Source organism: Aquarana catesbeiana, linkage group LG01 (genome assembly GCF_042186555.1).
Source record: "Aquarana catesbeiana isolate 2022-GZ linkage group LG01, ASM4218655v1, whole genome shotgun sequence".
Classification (NCBI taxonomy): Eukaryota; Metazoa; Chordata; class Amphibia; order Anura; family Ranidae; genus Aquarana; species Aquarana catesbeiana.
In genome coordinates this window covers 682783363-682809710 of record NC_133324.1, presented here as the reverse complement: position 1 = coordinate 682809710, position 26348 = coordinate 682783363, and the positions used below count along the sequence as shown (strand labels likewise).

General features: G+C 43.3%; 1 protein-coding gene across 3 annotated transcripts in view; it reads left to right on the top strand.

The window, feature by feature from the left end:
• The first annotated feature begins 9290 nt into the window (after positions 1 to 9290).
• Positions 9291 to 26348, top strand: part of SEC24D (SEC24 homolog D, COPII coat complex component) — a 163539-nt gene continuing 146481 nt past the window's right edge. For all 3 annotated transcript variants that reach the window (XM_073603216.1, XM_073603224.1, XM_073603209.1), the window contains exon 1: positions 9291 to 9446. The gene's annotated coding sequence lies outside the window, so the exon portion shown is untranslated. The remainder of the gene's footprint in view (positions 9447 to 26348) is intronic.

Below are 26348 nucleotides of genomic sequence, written 5' to 3'. Positions count from 1 at the left end.
TCCATCCATACTCTGCATACCCATCCATCCATCCATACTCAGCATACCCATCCATACTCTGCATACCCATCCATACTCTGCATACCCATTCATCCATCCATACTCAGCATACCCATCCATACTCTGCATACCCATCCATCCATACTCATGCATACCCAACCATATATCCATACTCTGCATACCCATCCATCCATCCATCCTCAGCATACCCATCCATCCATACTCTGCATACCCAACCATCTATCCATACTCTGCATACCCATCCATCCATCCATAATCAGCATACCCATCAATACTCTGCATACCCATCCATACTCTGCATACCCATTCATCCATCCATACTCAGCATACCCATCCATACTCTGCATACCCATCCATACTCTGCATACCCATCCATCCATACTTGCATACCCAACCATCCATCCATACTCTGCATACCCATCCATCCATCCATACTCAGCATAGCCATCCATACTCAGCATACCCATCCATCCATACTCTGCATACCCAACCATCCATCCATACTCTGCATACCCATCCATCCATCCATACTCTGCATACCCATCCATCCATCCATACTCAGCATAGCCATCCATACTCAGCATACCCATCCATCCATACTCTGCATACCCAACCATCCATCCATACTCTGCATACCCATCCATCCATCCATACTCAGCATAGCCATCCATACTCAGCATACCCATCCATACTCAGCATGCCCATCCATACTCTGCATACCCATCCATCCATACTCTGCATACCCAACCATCCATCCATACTCTGCATACCCATCCATCCATACTCAGCATACCCATCCATCCATACTCAGCATACCAATCCATACTCTGCATACCCATCCATCCATACTCTGCATACCCAACCATTCATCCATACTCTGCATACCCATCCATCCATCCATACTCAGCATACCCATCCATCCATACTCTGCATACCCAACCATCCATCCATACTCTGCATACCCATCCATCCATCCATAATCAGCATACCCATCCATACTCTGCATACCCATCCATACTCTGCATACCCATTCATCCATCCATACTCAGCATACCCATCCATACTCTGCATACCCATCCATACTCTGCATACCCATCCATCCATACTCTGCATACCCAACCATCCATCCATACTCTGCATACCCATCCATCCATCCATACTCAGCAAAGCCATCCATACTCAGCATACCCATCCATCCATACTCTGCATACCCAACCATCCATCCATACTCTGCATACCCATCCATCCATCCATACTCTGCATACCCATCCATCCATCCATACTCAGCATAGCCATCCATACTCAGCATACCCATCCATCCATACTCTGCATACCCAACCATCCATCCATACTCAGCATACCCATCCATCCATACTCTGCATACCCAACCATCCATCCATACTCTGCATACCCATCCATCCATCCATACTCAGCATAGCCATCCATACTCAGCATACCCATCCATACTCAGCATACCCATCCATACTCTGCATACCCATCCAACCATACTCTGCATACCCAACCATCCATCCATACTCTGCATACCCATCCATCCATACTCAGCATACCCATCCATCCATACTCAGCATACCCATCCATACTCTGCATACCCATCCATCCATACTCTGCATACCCAACCATTCATCCATACTCTGCATACCCATCCATCCATCCATACTCAGCATACCCATCCATCCATACTCTGCATACCCAACCATCCATCCCTACTCTGCATACCCATCCATCCATCCATACTCAGCATACCCATCCATACTCTGCATACCCATCCATACTCTGCATACCCATTCATCCATCCATACTCAGCATACCCATCCATACTCTGCATACCCATCCATACTCTGCATACCCATCCATTCATACTCTGCATACCCAACCATCCATCCATACTCTGCATACCCATCCATCCATCCATACGCAGCATAGCCATCCATCCATACTCTGCATACCCAACCATCCATCCATACTCTGCATACCCATCCATCCATCCATACTCAGCATACCCATCCATACTCTGCATACCCATCCATACTCTGCATACCCATTCATCCATCCATACTCAGCATACCCATCCATACTCTGCATACCCATCCATCCATACTCATGCATACCCAACCATTCATCCATACTCTGCATACCCATCCATCCATCCATCCTCAGCATACCCATCCATCCATACTCTGCATACCCAACCATCTATCTATACTCTGCATACCCATCCATCCATCCATAATCAGCATACCCATCAATACTCTGCATACCCATCCATACTCTGCATACCCATTCATCCATCCATACTCAGCATACCCATCCATACTCTGCATACCCATCCATACTCTGCATACCCATCCATTCATACTCTGCATACCCAACCATCCATCCATACTCTGCATACCCATCCATCCATCCATACGCAGCATAGCCATCCATCCATACTCTGCATACCCAACCATCCATCCATACTCTGCATACCCATCCATCCATCCATACTCAGCATACCCATCCATACTCTGCATACCCATCCATACTCTGCATACCCATTCATCCATCCATACTCAGCATACCCATCCATACTCTGCATACCCATCCATCCATACTCATGCATACCCAACCATTCATCCATACTCTGCATACCCATCCATCCATCCATCCTCAGCATACCCATCCATCCATACTCTGCATACCCAACCATCTATCTATACTCTGCATACCCATCCATCCATCCATAATCAGCATACCCATCAATACTCTGCATACCCATCCATACTCTGCATACCCATTCATCCATCCATACTCAGCATACCCATCCATACTCTGCATACCCATCCATACTCTGCATACCCATCCATCCATACTCTGCATACCCAACCATCCATCCATACTCTGCATACCCATCCATCCATCCATACTCTGCATACCCATCCATCCATCCATACTCAGCATAGCCATCCATACTCAGCATACCCATCCATCCATACTCTGCATACCCAACCATCCATCCATACTCTGCATACCCATCCATCCATCCATACTCAGCATAGCCATCCATACTCAGCATACCCATCCATACTCAGCATGCCCATCCATACTCTGCATACCCATCCATCCATACTCTGCATACCCAACCATCCATCCATACTCTGCATACCCATCCATCCATACTCAGCATACCCGTCCATCCATACTCAGCATACCAATCCATACTCTGCATACCCATCCATCCATACTCTGCATACCCAACCATTCATCCATACTCTGCATACCCATCCATCCATCCATACTCAGCATACCCATCCATCCATACTCTGCATACCCAACCATCCATCCATACTCTGCATACCCATCCATCCATCCATAATCAGCATACCCATCCATACTCTGCATACCCATCCATACTCTGCATACCCATTCATCCATCCATACTCAGCATACCCATCCATACTCTGCATACCCATCCATACTCTGCATACCCATCCATCCATACTCTGCATACCCAACCATCCATCCATACTCTGCATACCCATCCATCCATCCATACTCAGCATAGCCATCCATACTCAGCATACCCATCCATCCATACTCTGCATACCCAACCATCCATCCATACTCTGCATACCCATCCATCCATCCATACTCTGCATACCCATCCATCCATCCATACTCAGCATAGCCATCCATACTCAGCATACCCATCCATCCATACTCTGCATACCCAACCATCCATCCATACTCTGCATACCCATCCATCCATCCATACTCAGCATAGCCATCCATACTCAGCATACCCATCCATACTCAGCATGCCCATCCATACTCTGCATACCCATCCATCCATACTCTGCATACCCAACCATCCATCCATACTCTGCATACCCATCCATCCATACTCAGCATACCCATCCATCCATACTCAGCATACCAATCCATACTCTGCATACCCATCCATCCATACTCTGCATACCCAACCATTCATCCATACTCTGCATACCCATCCATCCATCCATACTCAGCATACCCATCCATCCATACTCTGCATACCCAACCATCCATCCATACTCTGCATACCCATCCATACTCTGCATACCCATTCATCCATCCATACTCAGCATACCCATCCATACTCTGCATATCTGCATACCCATCCATCCATCCATACTCAGCATACCCATCCATACTCTGCATACCCATCCATCCATACTCTACATACCCAACCATTCATCCATACTCTGCATACCCATCCATCCATCCATACTCAGCATACCCATCCATCCATACTCTACATACCCAACCATCCATCCATACTCTGCATACCCATCCATCTAGGGCTGCAACTAACGATTATTTTCATAATCGATTAGTTGGTCGATTATTGTTTCGATTAATCGATTAATCGGTTAATAACCTTAAAAAAAAGTGTGGTGTATAATTTAGTTAGTATGTAAAGTTTTAAAAAAAAAACAATGTATTCTTAAATATCTCTATGCAGTGGTAAATATAAACAACCAACTATATGGTTAGGGAGCAAAATATTAAATCCACTCTGAGAATAACAGACAGAAGAGATATACTATATATACACTATTAGAAGAGAAATACAGTTTTTTGGCCAATTTGTTGTTGGGCAGATTAAAAAATACAAATTGCTGCAAAAACGAATTACATGCTTTTCTGCAGCTTCTTCATTGAAGTATATTGAACCAAAAAAGCACCGTTTTGCGTTAAAAAAAAAAAAAAAAAGTCCCTGACCCTTTCCAAATACGCAGCGGCTGAAAAAAAGTATAGTTCTGAACGTGTCCCATAGAAAACCATGTTAAATGAACTGTAGTGTGTTTCTGCAAAAAGCACCAAAAAACACAAAGATGTAAACCAGGTCTAAAATGTTTAGTAACATAATGGGGTTAAAAAAAAACTAAAATGAGCCCTTTATAGTACAAAAAAAGCAAATGATCAATACTGTAAGGGGTTAATTTTTTTACTGTAGAACTGTGAAAGTAATATTTACAATAACGATTATTTGCTCTTTTTGTACTATAAAGGGCTCATTTTATTATTTTTAACCCCATTATGTTACTGGCCGATTAAGCGATTATGAAAATAGTAATCGATTAATTTCATAATCGATTAGTTGTCGATTAATCGATTAGTTGTTTCAGCCCTACATCCATCCATCCATATTCAGCATACCCATCCATACTCTGCATACCCATCCATACTCTGCATACCCATTCATCCATCCATACTCAGCATACCCATCCATACTCTGCATACCCATCCATACTCTGCATACCCATCCATCGATCCATACTCAGCATACCCATCCATACTCTGCATACCCATCCTTCCATCCATACTCTGCATACCCATCCATACTCTGCATACCCATTCATCCATCCATACTCAGCATACCCATTCATACTCGGTATACCCATCCATACTCTGTATACCCATCCATACTCTGCATACCCATCCATACTCTGCATACTCATCCATACTCAGCATACCCATCCATACTCTTCATACCCATCCATCCATCCATACTCAGCATACCCATCCATACTCTGCATACCCATCCATACTCTGCATACCCATCCATCCATCCATACTCTGCATACCCATCCATACTCTGCATACCCATCCATCCATACTCTACATACCCATCCATATTCTTCATATTATTATTATTATACAGAATTTATATAGCGCCAACAGTGTACGCAGCGCTTTACAATATAAAAGGGGGACAATACAGTTATAATACAATAAAATACAAGAGGATTAAGAGGGCCCTGCTTAGAAGAGCTTACAATCTAATAGGGTGGGGCACGTGGTACAAAAGGTTGTAACTGTGGGGAATGAGCTGGTGGAAGTGGTAAAAGATTAGTTAGAGACGTTATAGGCTTTCCTGAAGAGATGAGTTTTCAGGGATCCCCTGAAGGTAGCAAGAGTAGGGAATAGCCGGACAGGTGGAGGTAGCAAGTTCCAGAGGATGGGAGAGGCTCTGGAGAAATCCTGGAGACGAGCATAAGAGGAGGAGATGAGAGAGCTTGAGAGTAGGAGGTCTTGAGAAGAGCGGAGAGGACGATTTGGGTGATATTTGGAGATAAGATTGGTGATGTAGCTCGGAGCAGAGTTGTGAATGACTTTGTATGTTGTGGTTAGTATTTTGAATTTAATTCGCTGGGTGATTGGGAGCCAGTGTAGGGATTGGAGGAAAGGGTTGGCAGACACTGAGTGGTTGGTAAGGTATATAAGTCTGGCAGCAGCATTTATGATAGACTGAAGAGGGGATAGCCTATGGAGAGGCAGGCCAATGAGAAGGGATTTGCAATAGTCAAGGCGAGAGATAACAAGGGAGTGAATTAGGAGCTTGGTGGTTTCATTTGTTAAAAAGGGGTGAATTTTAGAGATGTTATTCATCCATACTCAGCATACCCATCCATACTCAGCATACCCATCCATACTCTGCATACCCATCCATACTCTGCATACCCATCCATCCATGCATACTCAGCATACCCATCCATACTCAGCATACCCATCCATACTCTGCATACCCATCCATACTCTGCATACCCATCCATCCATGCATACTCAGCATACCCATCCATACTCTGCATACCCATCCATACTCTGCATACCCATCCATACTGTGCATACTCATCCATCCATCCATGCTCACCCATCCATACTCTGCATACTCATCCATCTATCCATGCTCACCCATCCATACTCAGCATACTCATCCATCCATTCATGCTCACCCATCCATACTCATCCATCCATACTCAGCATACCCATTCATACTCAGCATACCCATCCATACTGTGCATACCCATCCATACTCTGCATACTCATCCATCCATCCATGCTCACCCATCCATACTCATCCATCCATCCATGCTCACCCATCCATACTCATCCATCCATACTCAGCGTACCCATTCATACTCAGCATACCCATCCATACTCTGCATACCCATCCATGCTCACCCATCCATACTCAGCATACTCATCCATCCATCCATGCTCAGCCATCCATCCATCCTCAGCAATACTCATCCATCCATCCATGCTCAGCCATCCTTTCCCCCCTGATCCATAATTAGCCATACCCATTCATACTCAGCCATACCCAGCAATACTCAGCCATACTCAGCCATACCCAGCCATACTCAGCCATACCCAGCCATACTCAGCCGTATCCAGCCATACTCAGCCGTACTCAGTCGTACCCAGCCATACTCAGCCGTACCCAGCCATCCCATCTATACCCAGCCATACTCAGCCGTACCCAGCCATACTCATTCATGCTCAGCCATCCCCATCCATGGCTCATCCATCCCCATTCATGCTCATCCATGCCACATCAGTTATCATCCATGCCACATCCATGCCACTACAGTGTCTCACAAAAGTGTAATAGGTAATCAAATTAGATTTGAAACGTATGTCCCTAGAACACCTGATGGTGCTCCCTGCATGTTGGCCCTCTGTATGTGCCCACATTGTGGAAAAGTCTCACACATGTGGTATCGCCATACTCAGGAGGAGTAATTTATTATGGGGTGTAATTTTTGGCACGTACATGCTATGTGTTAGAAATATTGTGTAAATGGACAACGTTGAGTAAAAAAAAATGCGTTTTCATTTTCTTTACACATTTTCCAAAAACTTGTAGAAAAAAATTACATGTTCAAAAGACTCGATATGCCTCATAGATTATACATTGGGTTGTTTTCTTTCCAAAATGGGGTCATTTTTTGGGCGTTTCCATTGTCCTGGTTCTCCAGGGCCTTCAAAAGTGTAAGAGGCAGTCAAGAAATTATAGGTGTAATTTATGCTCCAAGAACGCCTGATGGCACTCCCTGCATGTTGGACCTCTGTATGTGGCCACGCTGTGTAAAAGTCTCACACATGTGGTATCGCCATACTCAGGAGTAGTAGCAGAATGTATTTTGGGGTGTAATTTGTGCTTACCAAAGATATGTAGCGGTATAAATTTTGGCCAAAATTTATGAAGAATAATTACTAATTTGCAAAATGTTATAACAGAAACGAAGAAAAATGCATTTTTTTACAGCATTTTCTGTCTTTTTTCTTTTATAGTGCAAAAAATAAAAAACCCAGTGGTGATTAAATACCACCAAAAGAAAGCTCTATTTGTGTGAAAAAAGGGGCAAAAAATTCATATGGGTACAGTGTTGTATGACTGAGTAATTGTCATTCAAAATGTGAGAGTACCGAAAGCTGAAAATTGGTCTGGTTAGGAAGGGGGTTTAAGTGCCCAGTGGTCAAGTGTTTAAAGCAGTGTTCCGCCCCAAAAAAAATTAAAAATAAATAAAATCCAGCAGGTACACATACTACAGCTGCTGGCTTTTAACAATAGGACACTTACCTGTCCTGGAGTCCAGTGATGTCGGCACCGCAGCTAATGTTTCCATCAGCTGTTGGGTGCTGCCTCCACTGTTGCGAGTAAGGGTACGCAGCAGCGTAGCTTCTCGCTGGGAACCCTACTGTGCATGCGCAAGGCCCCACTCCTCTCTCCTACTGGCCCGATGACAGGGAGAGGAGGAGGATGCCCCGTAGTGATGTCACGGGACGCGGCCCGGGAGTGGGAACAGGAATCCTGTCAAAGACCAATTGTGGCACTGGAGGGGGAGAGGAGACAAATGGGCGGAAGTTCCACTTTTTGGGTGGAACTCCGCTTTAAGTCGCAGATATGAACGCTATGCATTGGGAAACATGGGGTGCGACTTGTTATGCGACTTTGGGGGTCCAAAATCACAGGACAAGTTGCACAAGTGTGAATGGGGCCTTATATTGGCTTCTGAAATGTACAAATGCAGCAATTTAGAAATTGGATGAAATGTTTAGCACTGGGAAATACTATTTTAAAGCTAAAAAGTGCATTTTATATACAACTATATTGATCAGAGCAAAATGAGGGACAAATGAGGAGGACACATGGACATTGTTCCAAATCAGGGACAGTCCCTTGAAATCAGGGACAGTTAGGAGCTCTTCCAGCCTTGGAGTGCAGGCACAGCACTTTATCGGCTTCCTGGAGTTCAGCTTTAAGTGTGAGTTAACTTGCTGCATCCTGTTCCCAGTCACTGAGCTCCTGCAGCCAGAGGTAGGTACTATGTCAGTCACCATCCTCCCTATGCCCCGAGCACAGGACCTCTTCTAGGCTGGGACTGAGTGGTGACGTGGAGCGCGCTCCCGATCATGTGGAAGGAAAAGATGACGGGCGCGCCCCCGGCCGGGCTGTGAGAGTCGGCGGGGACGCGCGTGTGCTTTAGTTGTGGCTGTCTGACGTGGCAGAGCTCGCTCCCCTCCGCCTGCTACTGCCTGTGCCGCCGGCTCCGCTACAACTTCCATAGAAGTAGACCGGGGAGCGCAGGAAGGTGAGTGTCCGGACAGGTGACCCCAACACACACACATGGGGGGTCTGGGAGAATTGGGGGAGGGGGAAGCAGACGTGTCACTAGAAGAACATGAGATGACAGCTCTGATCACTGATGGGACACATGTGTGTTCTATACATGACATCTGTACAGGGATGACACACGTTTATATATTATTATTATACAGAATGTATATAGTGCTGACAGTTTACACAACATGAGGACATTATATAGAGGAGATCAGAGACCTATGGGGCTTATTCTACACGAGCCATCGCATCGTCCATCACATCATCCATCGCATCGTCCATCGCATCATCCATCGCATCGTCCATCGCCATACACGGGACAAGAACTGCGCTTTACCATCACATCTATGGGTCATCCAAAAGACGTGTACCATGTCACTGATCAATTTCAAACAAAACCCATCGATTTCATCCGCATTTTTCTGATCGAAAAATCCGATTGTAGGAAAGCAGATTTGATGTAATTATTTAGGCTAGGTTCACATCTATGCAGGTTGCGGTTGATGTGTTTTTCCGGAGCGTTCTTGAACCCGCGTATTTTGATGCGTTTTGCGGGGTTTTTATGCCAATTGGAAAGTATGACAGTTCTGTTTATGGGGTGCGACTTTGATGCGACTTTACACTCTCTGGTACTTAAAGAGGAGGGCCAGTCAGAAAAAAAAGAAATAAAAAGTCAGCAGCTACAAATACTGCAGCTGCTGACTTTTAATTGGACACTTACCTGTCCCAGGGTCCAGCGATGCGGGGGATTGAAGCATTGCAACTGTGGGCACCGGGCCGTGGCTTCACAGCCTGGCACCCACTGCGCATGCGCGAGCGGCGCCGCGCGCCGTGATTGGCCGCTCAGTCACCTGGGACCTGTAATGGGTCGCAGATGATTGACAGGAGGGAGGGAGCAGAGCTGAGCCCTTCCTGTGCCGAGAGGAAGTGATGTCAGCAGCCCAGGCACTGGAAGAGGCGGACTACGAGGGACCCCCTAGCAACAGGCATTTAGAGGTAAGTAAGAAAAAAAAAAAAAATATCCAAATGTTTTTTTTAATTTTTTTGTTAGGCACAATCATGACTTTTTTTTTTTTAGGGTGGAACACCACTTTAAGTAGCATCAAAGTCACATCAAAGTAGTACAGGAACCTTTATGTCTAAAGTCACTTGTTAGGGTTATGGGCTAAGGTTGGGGATAATTGTTAGGCTTAGCAGGAATTATTAGGATTAGTATTATAACCCTAACAATAACCGTTAACCCTAATATTTACCCTCACTTTATTTCTAACCCTAACCCTTAACCCAAACCCTAACATTTAACCCTAACTATCTCTAACCCTAACATTTAACCCTAACTATCTCTAACCCTAACATGTAACCCTAAGTATCTCTAACCCTAACATTTAACCCTAACCCTAGCCCTTAACCCTAACATGTAACCCTAACTCTATCTCTAACCCTAACATTTAACCCTAACTCTACCTTTGCCCTAACATTTAACCCTAGTTCTTAACCCTAACATTTATCCCTAACTCTACCTTTGCCCTAACATTTAACCCTAGTTCTTAACCCTAACATTTATCCCTAACCCTAATCCTTAACCCTAACATTTAATTCTAACTATCTCTAACCCTAATATTTAACCCTAACTATGTTTAACCTTAACATTTGACACTAGCCCTTAACCCTAACATTTATTCCTAACCCTAGCCCTTAACCCTAACATGTATCCCTAACCCTATTTGGACACATAAAGGTTCCTGCACTACTTTGATGCAACTTTGATGCTACTTGAGTGCCAAAGAGTGTAAAGTCGCATCAAAGTGGCATCAAAGTCATATTACATGAACAGAACTGTCATATTGTTGGCAAAAAACCCAGCAAAATGCAAAACGCATCACTTGCTTTTTTTGGTTCGGGTGAATTGAAATCCATTGCACGCAATACACAATCTGCTGTAGGAAAAATAGCCCCTGAGCCTTTCCAAAAAAACGCATCTGCTCTAACCACACAGATGTGGACTAGATCTATAGGAAACCATGTTGAATGGACTGTAGTGTGTTTCTGCAAAACGCACTACAAAACGCATAGTTGTGAAACAAGTGTACGTGTTTGGCGCACGGAACAATCTTTTTAGGTCTCCCAATCATATTTCCAATCACTTATTGACAATACGATTGTACAGAAAACGGTTCCGTGTATGGCCACCATTTCTGAAGACGGGTTACAGGACATTTATTATGGCTGAGCATGTGATGAAAAGACAGTCCCTGGAGTTCCTAAAGGTGCAGACGGATTTTACAAAAGTGTCCGGCATGTGTTCTAAAAGGGGCGCTAAATTCATGTACCTGTCTGGAACTTGTACATGAATTCAGTGCATGCTGTGCGACTTTTAGAGCGCATGCCGGACACTTTTGCAAAATCTGACGCTGTACGCCAAAAGAAAGGCGGTTTGAACTACTTTCGTAATTTCGGAAAATACTTTCGTATGACTTTCTTACTTTCGTTTATTTTCGCAAGACTGTCTGTTTTATTTTGATTTTGGCGCTGGAAGGTAGAAGTGGAGCAAATCAGATGTATCTTTGGCTCACGAGTCGCTGTCAGAACCAGAACTGTCGCAGATGTTTTTTGAATTAGGCGCAAAGCATTACCAAGAGCAATTTGTGTCAGAAAAGTAGCGCAGCAGCTGGAGCTTTTATTGAATTCCCCCCAATGTTATTAGTATACAGTTTTGAAGTATTGCAGTATTATTGTTTAGGTGTTCCTATATTTGTTTGCATATTTTTACATTGTTTACAAAGCCAAAACTTTTTTTTTTTTTTTTTTTTAGTTTTTAATAGAGCGAGGAATGGTTAGAACCCCTGGCAGGTTTTTATTGCCCAATGAAAAATGTGATTTGGATTTATACAGTGCCACCTTTGACCGCACACCCTTCTATACTGATTGTGGGTGACAGTGTAGGACAGGATGTGGAATGTTCGTTTTTTTATCACTACATGGTCACCATTGTCCCTGACATTGAAAGTTATGGGAAAATTCCAAATATTGGCCTTGTCAGCAGAAGAGGAACAGAGGGGAAATGTTCCAATGTAGACACACGTTCTGGTGACAGCCAGGGACCCTTTCTGAGGAGCAGTGTCTATTCTGGTCAGTAGGGGATCCATGAACACAATACACACTAAATCACAACAGGACAGAATGGATGTCACTTTTGCAACTTTCACATCCAATCAGGTTTTTCCTTCAGCCTGAATCCAGACCCATATTAGGTCTACAGGCAGGTGCGATATGCACATGCGTCTGTTTACATCCTTATGCCTCCATTCAGATCCCAAACAAAGCATTGAAAAAGATGCAAACTTTTTCTTTTCTTTTTTTTTTTTTGTTTGTTTTTTTAGACATAGGTGGACTTGGAGGTAATAGATGTAAAAGGACACTTGTCCATTGACATCATCTGCCCATAGGCCTAAGGCTTCATACACACGGCCATTAACCACTTAAGCCCCGGACAATTTCGCTGGCCGAAGACCAGAGCATTTTTTGCGATTCGGCACTCTGTCGTTTTAACTGACAATTGCGCAGTCGTGCGACGTGGCTCCCAAACAAAATTGACGTCCTTTTTTTCCCCACAAATAGAGCTTTCTTTTGGTGGTATTTGATCACCTCTGTTGTTTTTATTTTTTTTGCGCGATAAACAAAAATAGAGCGACAATTTTGAAAAAAACGCATTATTTTTTACTTTTTGCTATAATAAATATCCCCAAAAAAATATATAAAAAAACATTTTTTTCCTCAGTTTAGGCCGATATGTATTCTTCTACATATTTTTGGTAAAAAAAATCGCATTAAGCGTGTATTATTTGGTTTGCGCAAAAGTTATAGCGCCTACAAAATAAGGGTTAGTTTTATGGCATTTTTATTAATAAAAATTTTTTTTTTTACTAGTAATGGCGGCGATCTGCGATTTTTATCGTGACTGCGACATTATGGCAGACACATTGGACAATTTTGACACGTTTTTGGGACCATTGTCATTTTTACAGCGATCACTGCTATAAAATTGCACTGATTACTGTAAAAATTACACTGGCAGTGAAGGGGTTAACGACTAGGGGGCTAGGGAGGGGTTAAGTGTGTCCTGGGGAGTGTTTCTAACTGTTAGGGGGATGGGCTACGAACGGCACTTCACTGATCATAGCTCCTGATCACATTGAGCTATGATCAGTGACAGTGTCACTAGGCAGAACGAGGAGATGCTTGTTTACATTAGCATCTCCTCATTCTTCAGCTCCGTGAAATGATCGTGGGTATCCCCGCGGAGATCGAGTCTGCGGGACCCGCGACCCGACCCACGGAGCTCCCGGCAGGGTCAAATTCAAAGGGACGTACCTGTACGCCCATTTGCCCAGCCGTGCCATTCTGCCGACGTAAATGTACATGCAGCGGTCTGCAAGTGGTTAAAAAAACACATACAGGCACTTTTAAGTATACAATGGGACCAGAGCATGTATGTAAAACGAAAACATACTTAAAGTGAAGCAATCCCTTTTTTTTACTTCTCAATGCATGTACTGCATTGCATTCGTCATTTTCAGGCATAACTGATTACCAAGGCAAGCTGGAAGACCCCAAAATCAGATAAACGGGGAGCAGTGCCATGTCAAGCTGACAAAGATTTTCCATAGACGCCAATGTGTCCGTACTCGCGAGCGTATGTAAAGTGAGGGTACGTAAAGCGGGGTATGCCTTTATACAAGTGTTTTTTAACCACTTGACTTCCAGGCATTTTTCTGACACTTTTTGTTAGAACCCCCAAACATTATGTACACTATATTGCCAAAAATATTGGGACGCCTGCCTTTAAACGCACATAAACGTTAATGGCATCCCAGTCTTAGTCCGTAGGGTTCAATATTGAGTTGGCCCACCCTTTGCAGCTATGACAGCTTCAACTCTACTGGGAAGGCTGTCCACAAGGTTTAGGAGTGTGTCTATGGGAATGTTTGACAGTTCGTTCAGAAGTGTATTTGTGAGGTCAGGCACTGATGTTGCTCTAATTCATCCCAAAGGTGTTATATCGGGTTGGGGTCAGGACTCTGTGCAGGCCAGTCAAGTTCCTCCACCCCAAACTCGCCCATCCATGTCTTTATGGACCTTGCTTTGTGCACTGGTCCAAATCATCTGGTGGAGGGGAGATTATGGTGTTTGGTTGTTTTTCAGGGGTTTTGGTTTGGTCCCTTAGTTCCAGTGAAGGGAACCCTTATGCCGCTTACACACGTTTGGAATTTCCGACAACAAATGTTCGATGGGAGCTTGTTGTCGGAAATTCCGTGTAGGCTCCATCGAACATTTTCCGTCGGAATTTCCAACAAAGAAAATTTGAGATCTGGATCTCAAATTTTCCTACAACAAAATCCGTTGTTGGAAATTTCGATCGTGTCTACACAATTCCGACGCAAAAAGTTCCACGCATGCTCGGAATCAAGCAGAAGAGCCGCACTGGCTATTAAACTTCATTTTTCTTGGCTTGTCGTATGTGTTGTACGTCACCGCGTTCTTGACGATCGGAATTTCTGACAGCATTTGTGTGACCGTGTGTATGCAAGACAAGTTTGAGCCAACATCCGTCGGAAAAAAAACATGGATTTTGTTGTCGGAATGTCCAATCAATGTCCGATCTTGTGTACAGGGCATTAAGGTGTCAGCATACCAAGATATTTTGGACAATTTCATGCTCTCAACTTTGTGGGAACAGTTTGGGGATGGCCCCTTCCTGTTACAACATGACTGCGCACCAGTGCACAAACAAGGTCCATAAAGTTGGGAACATGAAATTGTCCAAAATGTCTTGGTATGCTGACGCCATAAGAGTTCTCATCCAGCACTTAGCTAGCCTCTAGGATTGCTTTTACAAGAGAGCCGACCGCCAGCTCTAAAAAAAAAAAAACAGTACCAGGATAATGCCTGCAGCTGCAAGCATCATGCCGGTATAACCACTTAAAGTCTAGTTACGTTTCAATGGTCGGCAAGTGGTCATTTATGGATCTGATGATAGAACATTATTTTTAATAGAGCCATTCACACAAGTGCATAAACATGCACTGCATTCAGATCCGTAACACAGAATCCAAAAATCCACTCATGTATACACATGTATACACGTTTGTAAACACGTAACTGAAATCTAAACAAAGTGGAAAAATAAATAAGCATTATATACGCATGCGCGTCTTTGCGCATTTAATTGCATCTTTACCCAAGTATTTTACGATCATTACTCAGGAACTTTTCTCCTAAAAAACACAAAATAACATCAGTAAATTTTTTAGGGCCTTGGCAGATCTAATATAATAAGAACGTCAGTGTGAAAGGGCCCTAAGGAGGGGTTCCCTCACATTGGAGAGATTTCCTTCCACTTCCTCTGTGTCTATAGCACAGAAGGTGAAGGCAAATCTCTTTAAAGGGACATGGGTGGCAAAAAAAAAGGCTGACAGGGGTTTCAACACCTCCATTATCTATCCAAAATTAAAACAGTTTTGGATTTTACAGCCCCATTCAGGCCCAGTGTTATGTGTTGTTACAAGTACAACACATGGCATTGTTTACCTTTTTAAAAAAAACTTTATTGAAATGTCACAAAATGACATTCTACTCAGCACTATGCGTCACATTGCAATGTTGTGTAGTGTGTTCAAAAATGCAACCTGTCCTCTTTTTTTTTTCAGTGCTCACCAACACAACATGTTAGTGTGAATGTAAACAACATAATGCAGTTTGCCTTGTCTATGCATTGGGAGTGCGTAGGGCAATGCTTGGGCCCTTAGATATACTTTATTTAATGAGCAGGGCTCTCCGATTCCTAATGTATTAAACTGTATTGTAAGTGTACTGTCTGCCCTTATATTGTAAAGCGCTGCGTAATCATTGGGGCTATATAAATCCTGTATAATAATTAGTTACAATTTTGGGCTTATTAAAGTGTGTGTAGATTTAAAAGCATTTCTTTTGTTTTAGGTAGAATAGGAAAGGGTTAAAACTCTTGTCAGTTATTTTTTTTTTTTTTGGTCTGTGCACTACTGGAAAAAGTTCCCTTCACTTACTTTTGCAGAGACACAACAGGAAGTTTGAGGAAATCTCCCAATGTGAGGAATATCCCCTCTAATGCCGCCTACACACGAGCGGACCTTTCAACCGGACTGGTCCGATGGACCGAGTCCGGCGAATAATTCGTCCGTGTGTGGGCTTCATCGGACCTGCAGTGGACTTTTTCGGTCGAAAATCTGACGAACTTTAGATTTGGAACATGCTTCAAATCTTTTTGACGCTCTCGAGTCCGGTCAAAAAATCTGCTCGTCTGTATGCTAGTCCGACGGACAAAAAACGACGCTAGGGCAGCTATTGGCTACTGGCTATCAACTTCCTTATTTTAGTCCGGTCGTACGTCATCATGTACAAATCCGTCGGACTTTGGTGTAATCGTGTGTAGGCAAGTCCGCACGTTAGAAAGTCTGTCGAAAGTCCGTCGTAACTCTGTCGAAAGTCCGTCGGAAAGACCGTTGGACCTTTGTTGTTGAAAAGTCCGACCGTGTGTACAGGGCATTAGGTCTTGTTTACACTTGTGTTGCCTACTAAAGAGAGATCGCTATTAGAATTTTCTTCAGAGAGCATTTGACAGAGCACATTTTAAAACATTAACTACCGAACCAATGTGCCAGATCACATTCAGTGGACAGTACTGCTGCGGCATATGTACACCCTCTCTGCTGCCTTTGCAGCTAAAAGGAAAAGCGCTTGGGGGCAGTAAAATTGTGGCTCAATCACACATATTCCCACCCCTCTTTCCTCAATTGAAAGTGTAAACAAGGCTGTCCCCAGAAGTTTTCGCTGACCTTCTTTCTCTGTAATAGTGTTCACCTCTACAAACAGAGGGGTGAATCTCTGCAATGGGAACATAAATTGGTATTGGTTACTTCAGACACATTTCACTGATCCATCCCATATTTCAAGGATAAAAAAAGAAAAAAGAAAACATATTACGTAAATCTCTGCAAAATATGTGCATTTCCTGTGTTTTATCCCTTTAAGCATGTTGCAAGTACAAAAAAAATAACAGTTGATGTGCCAGAAATATAATGTGCTCCTACCTTCTTCTTTGACATGGTTCTGAATTCCAAAGCACATGGTGTCAGCCCTGCCTACTTCATTTCTGATTAATAACAAAGAACACAGACCTCTCCTCGTCTCCAGACTCCTTCCTCATCTCTATAACCAATACTTGTTCAGAAGCAGAGACCACAGGAAGTATTTGGCTCACAAGATTTCTGGCAGGTTCAACAGGTATTTTTTTAACTTGTTGCACGTATATAACATAACACTTTCTATGGTATATTTTAAGTAGAACTAAAGGCAACATGTTTTTTTTTTTAGTTTTGGATAGAGCGCAGAGGGATTAGAACACTTGCCAATTTTTATTGCTGTCTGTGTCCCTGTCAGGGAGATTCAACCTCTCTATTTGTCCTGTTTACTGTTATCATTAAAAGTGGAATTAAAACCCAAATTTTTGGTTGTCCCCAGAAAAATAATAGAGGGGAAATCTTCCAATGGGGACACTAGTTCTGGCGACCTGGGGGTCCTCAAGGGATCCCCTTAATTTGCAGGGATTTCTTCTGGCTTCCTGTTTTGGCTATGGGACAGGAAGTGAAGGGAAATCTCTGAAACGGGACACGAATGGTAAAAAATAAACCAACAGGGGTTATAACCTTCCTTACTCTATCCAAAATGAAAAAAAAAATACAGTGCATCTGGAAAGTATTCACAGCACTTCACTTTTTTCACATTTTGTTATGTTACAGCCTTATTCCAAAATGGATTAAATTCATTATTTTCCCTCAAAATTCCACAAACAATACCCCATAATGACAACATGAAAGAAGTTTGTTTGAAATCTTTGCAAATGTATTAAAATAAAAAAACAATAAAAAAAAATCACATGTACACAAGTATTCACAGCCTTTGGCACCAATTACAGCCTCAAGACTTTTTGAGTAGCTTGGCACACCTATTTTTTGGGCAGTTGCTCCCATTCTTCTTTGCAGGATCTCTCATTGAGGTTGGATGGGGAGCATCAGTACACAGCCATTTTCCGAACTCTCTAGAGTTGTTCAATTGAACCTTCGCACCAACCTAAAGTCCAGAGTGCTCTGGAGCAGGTTTTCATCAAGGATGTCTCTGTACATTGCTGCATTTATCTTTCCCTCGATCCTGACTAGTCTCCCAGTTCCTGCTGCTGAAAAACATCCCCACAGAATGATGCTGCCACTACCATGCTTCATTGTAGGAATGGTATTGGCCAGGTGATGAGCGGTGCCTGGTTTCCTCTAGATTTGATGCTTGCCATTTAGGCCAAAGAGTTCAATCTTCGTTTCATCAAATCAGAGAATTTTGTTTCTCATGGTCTGAGAGTCCTTTAGGTGCCTTTTGGCAAACTCCAGGTGGGTTGTCATGTGCTTTTTACTGAGGAGTGGCTTCTGTCTGGCCACTCTACCATACAGGCCTGATTGGTGGAGTGCTGCAGAGATGGTTGTTCTTCTAGAAGGTTCTCCTCTCTCCACAGAGAAATGCTGGAGCTCTGTCAGAGTGACCATGGGGTTCTTGGTCACCTCCCTGACTAAGGCCCTTCTTCCCCAATCGCTCAGTTTGGCCGAACAGCCCGCTCTAGGAAGAGTCCTGGTCCTGGTGGTTCCAAACTTCCATTTACGGATCTATGCCTCATTACAATCCTGTCTTGGAGATCTACAGACAACTCCTTGGACTTTATGGCTTGGTTTGTGCTCTGACATGCACTGTTAACTGTGGGACCTTACATATACAGGTGTGTGCCTTTCCAAATCATGTCCAATCAACTGAATTTACCACAGGTGGACTCCATTCAAGTTGTAGAAACATCTGAAGGATGATCAGTGGAAATAGGATGCACCTGAGCTCAGTTTTTATTATTTTATTATTATTACACAGGATTTATATAGCGCCAACAGTTTACACAGCGTTTTACAACATTAGTGCAGACAGTACAAGTACAATACAATTCAATACAGGAGGAATCAGAGGGCCCTGCTCGTTAGAGCTTACAATCTAGGAGGGAGGGTCAAGTTATACAAAAGGGTAATAGCTGTGGGGGATGAGCTAATGGAGAAAATAGTGCAGTAGATGGAGGCAGGATAGGCTTCTCTGAAGAGGAAAGTTTTCAGGGATCACCTAAAAGTTTTTAGTGTCATGGCAAAGGCTGTGAATACTTATGTACATGTGATTTTTTTGTTTTTTATATTTCATAAATTTACAAAGATTTCAAACAAACTTCTTTCATGCTTTCATTATGTGGTATTGTTTGTAGAATTTTGAGGAAAATAATTAATTTAATCAATTTTAGAATAAGGCTGTATCATAACAAAATGTGGAAAAAGTGAAGTTCTGTGAATACTTTATGGATGCACTGTAGTTCTACTTTAACAGACCAATAGGGGGTAAATAAGAGAACTTAGTTGTTAGGCTTTATATACACTTTAACTCTTTGCCACTGTCTTCTGTCCCCTCTTTAAGGGGTTCTGAAAGACAGGAGGCAGAATTCCTGATCAGGTGACCTCTATAATTGGACAAAAAACAGAAAAGAAAGGGCGCACCGGCCTTGTGCATTATCTTTAAAAACTGTATTACAAAAGAACACATAAAATACTACTCACAAGGATAGATGAAAATCACGCATAAATGGTAATGGTGATGAGTACACCGATTGCAGTCTCCAGACCTAGGGACAAAACGTGCAGACAGCTGCTGGCTGACGCGTTTCGAAGGAAGTGCCTTCTTCTTCAGAGCCTCGAAGAAGGCACTTCCTTCGAAACGCGTCAGCCAGCAGCTGTCTGCACGTTTTGTTCCTAGGTCTGGAGACTGCGATCGGTGTACTCATCACCATTACCATTTATGTGTGATTTTCATCTATCCTTGTGAGTAGTATTTTATGTGTTCTTTTGTAATACAGTTTTTAAAGATAATGCACAAGGCCGGTGCGCCCTTTCTTTTCTGTTTTTTGTCTGATTGTTAGGATATCCCTATCCTTGAGGGCAGCAAGGCTGAAAGCTTCCATCCATCTTGAACTTTGAACTGTCGGCCTTACACACTTAAGCGCAGGAGTGTTTGTTTTTTTTGTATTGACCTCTATAATTGGCTGTCACAACGATCGCATGATTGGGTACCTTTCCCATTGGCTTCCAGCCATAAATGGGGACCAGGAGCTGTCCGTGTCAGCTTGGCCAGTGAGTGCACTCCCAGAACAGAACATTGGTGCATCAAGGATGCATATGTGCAGCACATGGGTGTTAAGGTTCACCCATTCTGGAGTCGCACATATGTTAGGTGATTGGCAAGAAGTTAAAAACCTGTGATGATAAAAATAATAAAACTGCCACTGCAGACTTATAGCTAGATGTTAGTCACATTCAGCTGGACATTTTGTCAGTGATCCATGAAGTCCTCAACAGAATAAGTCTAGTTGAATGTTACTAACTACTACTACTACTACTACCAGCTGTCATCCTGATCCAGATTCTTCTTGCTCAATTTTATTGAAAATGTTTGCTAATATGTTGCAAAACTGACTGAAGAATTCCTATTTCTGTAAAAAATATGAAATAGTTCATCATACAATGGCAGTATTGTAGTAATACGTTGGTTATAATAGTCAAGGTGAGAGATAATAAGGGAGTAAGCTTGGTGGCATCGTTGGTTAGGAAGGGACATGTTTTGGAGATTAAGATAACAGGATTTTGGCACATTTCACCTCTTAAAACAGGGCTCGACAAATCCCAGGCGCTTGGTCCAGGAAAATGCACCCTGGTGCTTGGGGTACATTTCAGCAGTGGCCTGGATCCGGTCTTCCCATGTGCCCCCCCCCCCCCCCCGCCCCAGTCAGTGCGTGGAGTAGGAGGTCGGACTGGCCGGTATTTGAAGCTGCGGCTTTGCGGCCTGCTGGAGCGGGATACAGTGCTTGTTTCTAGGAACGGGCATCCTCCTCTGGTGGGCGGGGCTGTGATGAGCATGGCGCACCTGGCATTCTGACTGAGGACTTCCCTTGCTTGCTCTCACAGTTCATGGTGCTCCCAAATAATTGGTGTATATTCAGGATTAGGACTTCAGTAAAACGTTTTCATCTGGACTTCACTGGAGTACTGACTTTTTCTGCGGTTTGTAATTTTTTACGGTATCACAGCAAAACCGCGTATTATTTCTCATACTGTGTGGTATAATATTTTATATTTCGCACATTAGAAACATGACAGACGGTAAAGCCCTTCCTTATTAAGTAATAGTTTCTTACCTGCCTGTCCATATTGTACACCGAACTGCACACAAACAGCTCAGTGTACAGTTTCAGCATAATGTCATCTTGGCCCGGCCAATCACAGTGACCCGAACATAAGAACCGTATGATAACCAGGCAAAGATGTCAGTGACCAGTGAGGGAGCTCCATTAACAGAGTGGAGGTGAGTGTAGTTCAGCTTTAAAGTTGTTGTAAACCTTTACATACAGTTGTGCTCATAAGTTTACATACCCTGGCAGAATTTATGATTTCTTGGCCATTTTTCAGAGAATATGAATGATAACACAAAAACTTTCTTTCACTCATGGTTAGTGTTTGGCTGAAACCATTTATTATCAATCAACTGTATTTACTCCTTTTCAATCATAATGACAACAGAAACTACCGAAATGACCTGATCAAAAGTTTACATACCCCACTTCTTAATACCGTGTATTGCCCCCTTTTAACATCAGTGACAGCTTGAAGTCTTTTGTGGTATTTGTGGATGAGGCTCTTTATATTCTCAGATGGTAAAGCTGCCCATTCCTCTTGGCAAAGAGCCTCCAGTTCCTGTAAATTCTTGGGCTGTCTTGCATGAAATGTACGCTTGAGATCTCCCCAGAGTGGCTCAATGATATTGAGGTCAGGAGACTGAGATGGCCACTCCAGAACCTTCACTTTATTCTGCTGTAACCAATGACAGGTCGACTTGGCCTTGTGTTTTGGATCATTGTCATGTTGGAATATCCAAGTACGTCCCATGTGCAGCTTCCTGGCTGATGAATGCAAATGTTCCTCCAGTATTTTTTGATAACTGCATTCATCTTGCCGTCAATTTTGACTGAATTTCCTGTGCCTTTTTAGCTCACATATCCCCAAAACATCAGTGATCCACCTCCATACCTTTCATCATAGGCCTTGTTGACTCCTCTCCAAATATAGCATTTATGGTTGTGGCCTAAAAGCTAAATTTTAGTCTCATCACTCCAAATGACTTTGTGCCAGAACGTTTGAGGCTTGTCTCTGTGCTGTTTGGTGTATTGTAAGCTGGATACTTTGTGGCATTTGCGTAGTAATGGCTTTCTTCTGGCGACTTGACCATGTAGCCCATTTTTCTTCAAGTGCCTCCTTATTGTGCATCTTGAAACAGCCACACCACATGTTTTCAGAGAGTCCTGTATTTTACCTGAAGTTATTTGTGGGTTTTTCTGTGCATCCGAACAATTTTCCTGGCAGTTGTGGCTGAAATTTTAGTTGGTCTACCTGACCGTGGTTTGGTTTCAACAGAACCCCTCATTTTCCACTTCTTGATTAGAGTTTGAACACTGCTGATTGGCATTCTCAATTCCTAGGATCTTTTTATATCCGTTTCCTGTTTTATACAGTTCAACTACCTTTTCTTGCAGATCCTTTGACAACTCTTTTGCTTTCGACATGACTCAGAATCCAGAAACGTCAGTGCAGCACTGGATGAAAGATGCAAGGGTCTGTCAGGAGTCCAGAAATGCATTGATCTTTTAGAGAGCTTTCACACTGGGGCATCAGCAACAGCTTTACCGTCGCTATTCGGCCGCTAGTGGGCGCTTTTAACCCCCGCTAGTGGGCGAAAAAGGTTTAAAAATGCCCACAAAGCGCCGCTGCAGTGGCGGTTTGGCTGATTTCAATGGGTAGGGGAGCTTTAGGAGCGGTGTATACACCGCTCCTACAGCGCTGCAAAAATGCTGCTTGCAGGACTTTTTTTACCGTCCTGCAAGTGCAACGCTCCAGTGTGAAAGCACTCAGGCTTTCACACTGGAGTGATAGCAGAGGCTCTTTACAGGTGCTATGCAGGCGCTATTTTTAGCGCTATAGCGTCTGTAAAGGGCCTCAGTGTGAAAGCAGCCTTATATACACACACACTCATTACAAGCAAACAGATCACAGGTGAGGATGGTTACCTTTAATAGCCATTCAAACCCCTTTGTGTCAACGTGTGCATGTTATCAGGCCAAAATCACCAGGGTATGTAAACTTTTGATCAGGTTCATTTGAGTAGTTTCTGTTGTGATTATGATTTAAAAAGAGTAAACACAGTTGATTGATAATAAATGGCTTCAGCCAAACACTAACCATGAGTGAATGAAAAGTTTTTTGTGTTATCATTCATATTCTCTGAAAAATAGCCAAGAAATCGTAAATTCTGCCAGGGTATGTAAACTTATGAGCACAACTGTATACCCAGTGAAGTGACTGGCCTCAGGTGATACACAGAGAAAACAAATTCTCCTACATAGGCTGTACCTGTTTATCTGCAGTCTTCTCTTCTTTATAGCAGTTCAAAGTGGAGAGCTCTTAGAGCTGCTTGGAAGTAAGGGACACACCTCCCTCACACAGCACTCAGGAACAGAGCTGAGGCTGTCAATCAGCTGGAGGTCCCTCCTCTGTCACCATTTTTCTCTTGGTGTCAGGAAAACTTGTCAGAAGTGATTCATGCTGATAGCGGAGGAATGAAGCAGCAGACAGAATTTTCACTTAGTGCTCTTAATTGAGACAAGTACACACTATAGAGGGATATGCTTTGTTTATATTTCATGTCTGAAGTTTACAACCACTTTAACAACTTGCCGCCCGCCGTATAGCAAAATGACGGCGGTAAAGTGGTTTCAATATCCTGACCGGACGTCATATGACGTCTTCAGGATATAAAGCCGATGCTCGCCCCCAGGGGCGTGCATCGCGGCGATCGTTGTTGCGGTGTGTCAGTCTGACATCCCGCAAAACCGATCTAGGTAAAGAGTCTCTGATGGAGACTCTTTACCACGTGATCAGCCGTGTCCAATCACGGCTGATCACGATGTAAATAGGAAGAGCCGGTGATCAGCTTTTCCTCACTCTCGTCTGACAGACACGAGTAGAGGAGAGCCGATCGGCTGCTCTCCTGACAGGGGGGTCTGTGCTCATCAATTATCAGCGCAGCCCCCCCGAGGATGCCCACACTGGGCCACCAGGGACGCCACTAGGACCACCAGGGATGTCACCACCAGGTATGCCACCCTACACCACCAGGGATGCCAATCAGTGCCCACAATGGATGCCAATCAGTGCCCATAATGGATGCCAATCAGTGCCCACAATGGGCATCACGGATTGGCAGGCATTATTGTTTGGCACTGATTGGCATCCATCAGTACCATACATTACAGTACATCAGTGCCACCTATCAGTGCCCATCCATGCCACCTATCAGTGCCCATCCATGCTGCCTATCAGTGCCCATCCGTGCCACCTATCAGTGCCCATTAATGCCCCATCAGTGCCGCATGTTAGTGCCCATCATCAGTGCCCATCAATGCCACCTCATCAGTGCCACCTCATCGGTGCCCATCAGTGCCACCTTATCAGAGCCTGTCAGTGCAGCCCCATCAGTGCCCATAAGTGAAGGAAGAAACTTACTTATTTACAAAGTTTTGTAACAGACACAAAAAAAAGGAACATTTTTTTTCAAAATTTTCAGTCTTTTTTTTATTTGTTTAGCAGAAAATAAAAATCCCAGAGGTGATCAAATACCACCAAAAGAAAGCTTTATTTGTGGGAACAAAATAATAAAAATTTAGTTTGAGTACAGTGTAGCATGACCGCGCAATTGTCATTCAAAGTGCGACAGCGCTGAAAGCTGAAAATTGGTCTGGGCAGGAAGGTGTATAAGTGCCCTGTATTGAAGTGGTTAAAGTAATTAAAGGCAAAACTTTTTTGGGGTTTTGGATAGAGGGGAAAGTGATTAGAACACGTCAGTTTTTATTGCTGTCTGTGCCCCTGTTGGGGAGATTCACCCTCTCTATGTGTCCTGTTTACAGTTATCATTGAAAGTGAAAGTTAAAGAAAACCCCAAATTTTTGGTTGTCCCCATAAAAGTAATAGATGGGAAATCTTCCAATGGGGGCACTAGTTCTGGTGACCTGGGGATCCCCAAGAAATTCCCTTAATTTGCATGGATTTCCCCTAACGTCCTGTTTGGCTATGGGACAGGAAGTGAAGGGAAATCTCTGCAATGGGACCCAGGTGGTGAAACAAAATCTGACGGGTTAAAACCCTCCCTTTTTTCCTATAGTTCTACTTTAACTTAATGGACCTGTTGGATAAATTGTGCTCACTTCCTGTCCTGTGAGCATAAAGAACATGTGGTGAGAAATTACCCTGAGTAGACCTAGACAACAATAACAATTTAAAAGAAGATCTAACCCTTACTTTGCATTGCAAATTAAATTAGAACCTTAGGGGTCTGTTTATGAAAAAAATCACTAGATGACTGTCACAAGCATTTGCCCAGAGGTCACAGATTCTGATCATATATTGCATTATACAATAATTTTCCATGTTCGTCAGCGCCTTCTTGTGGCCATAATGTGGTATTTTCCTGATTGAGGTATTTCAGGATAGACAGGTATATTGTGAAAATGTACAAGTGTGAATTGGCTCTAAGAGCCAACTTTCCTCTCCCTATTGTCTTGCTGGCTGGAGCAATGAGGAAGAGATGTCTGTTAGTGAAAGCAGGTACTTTG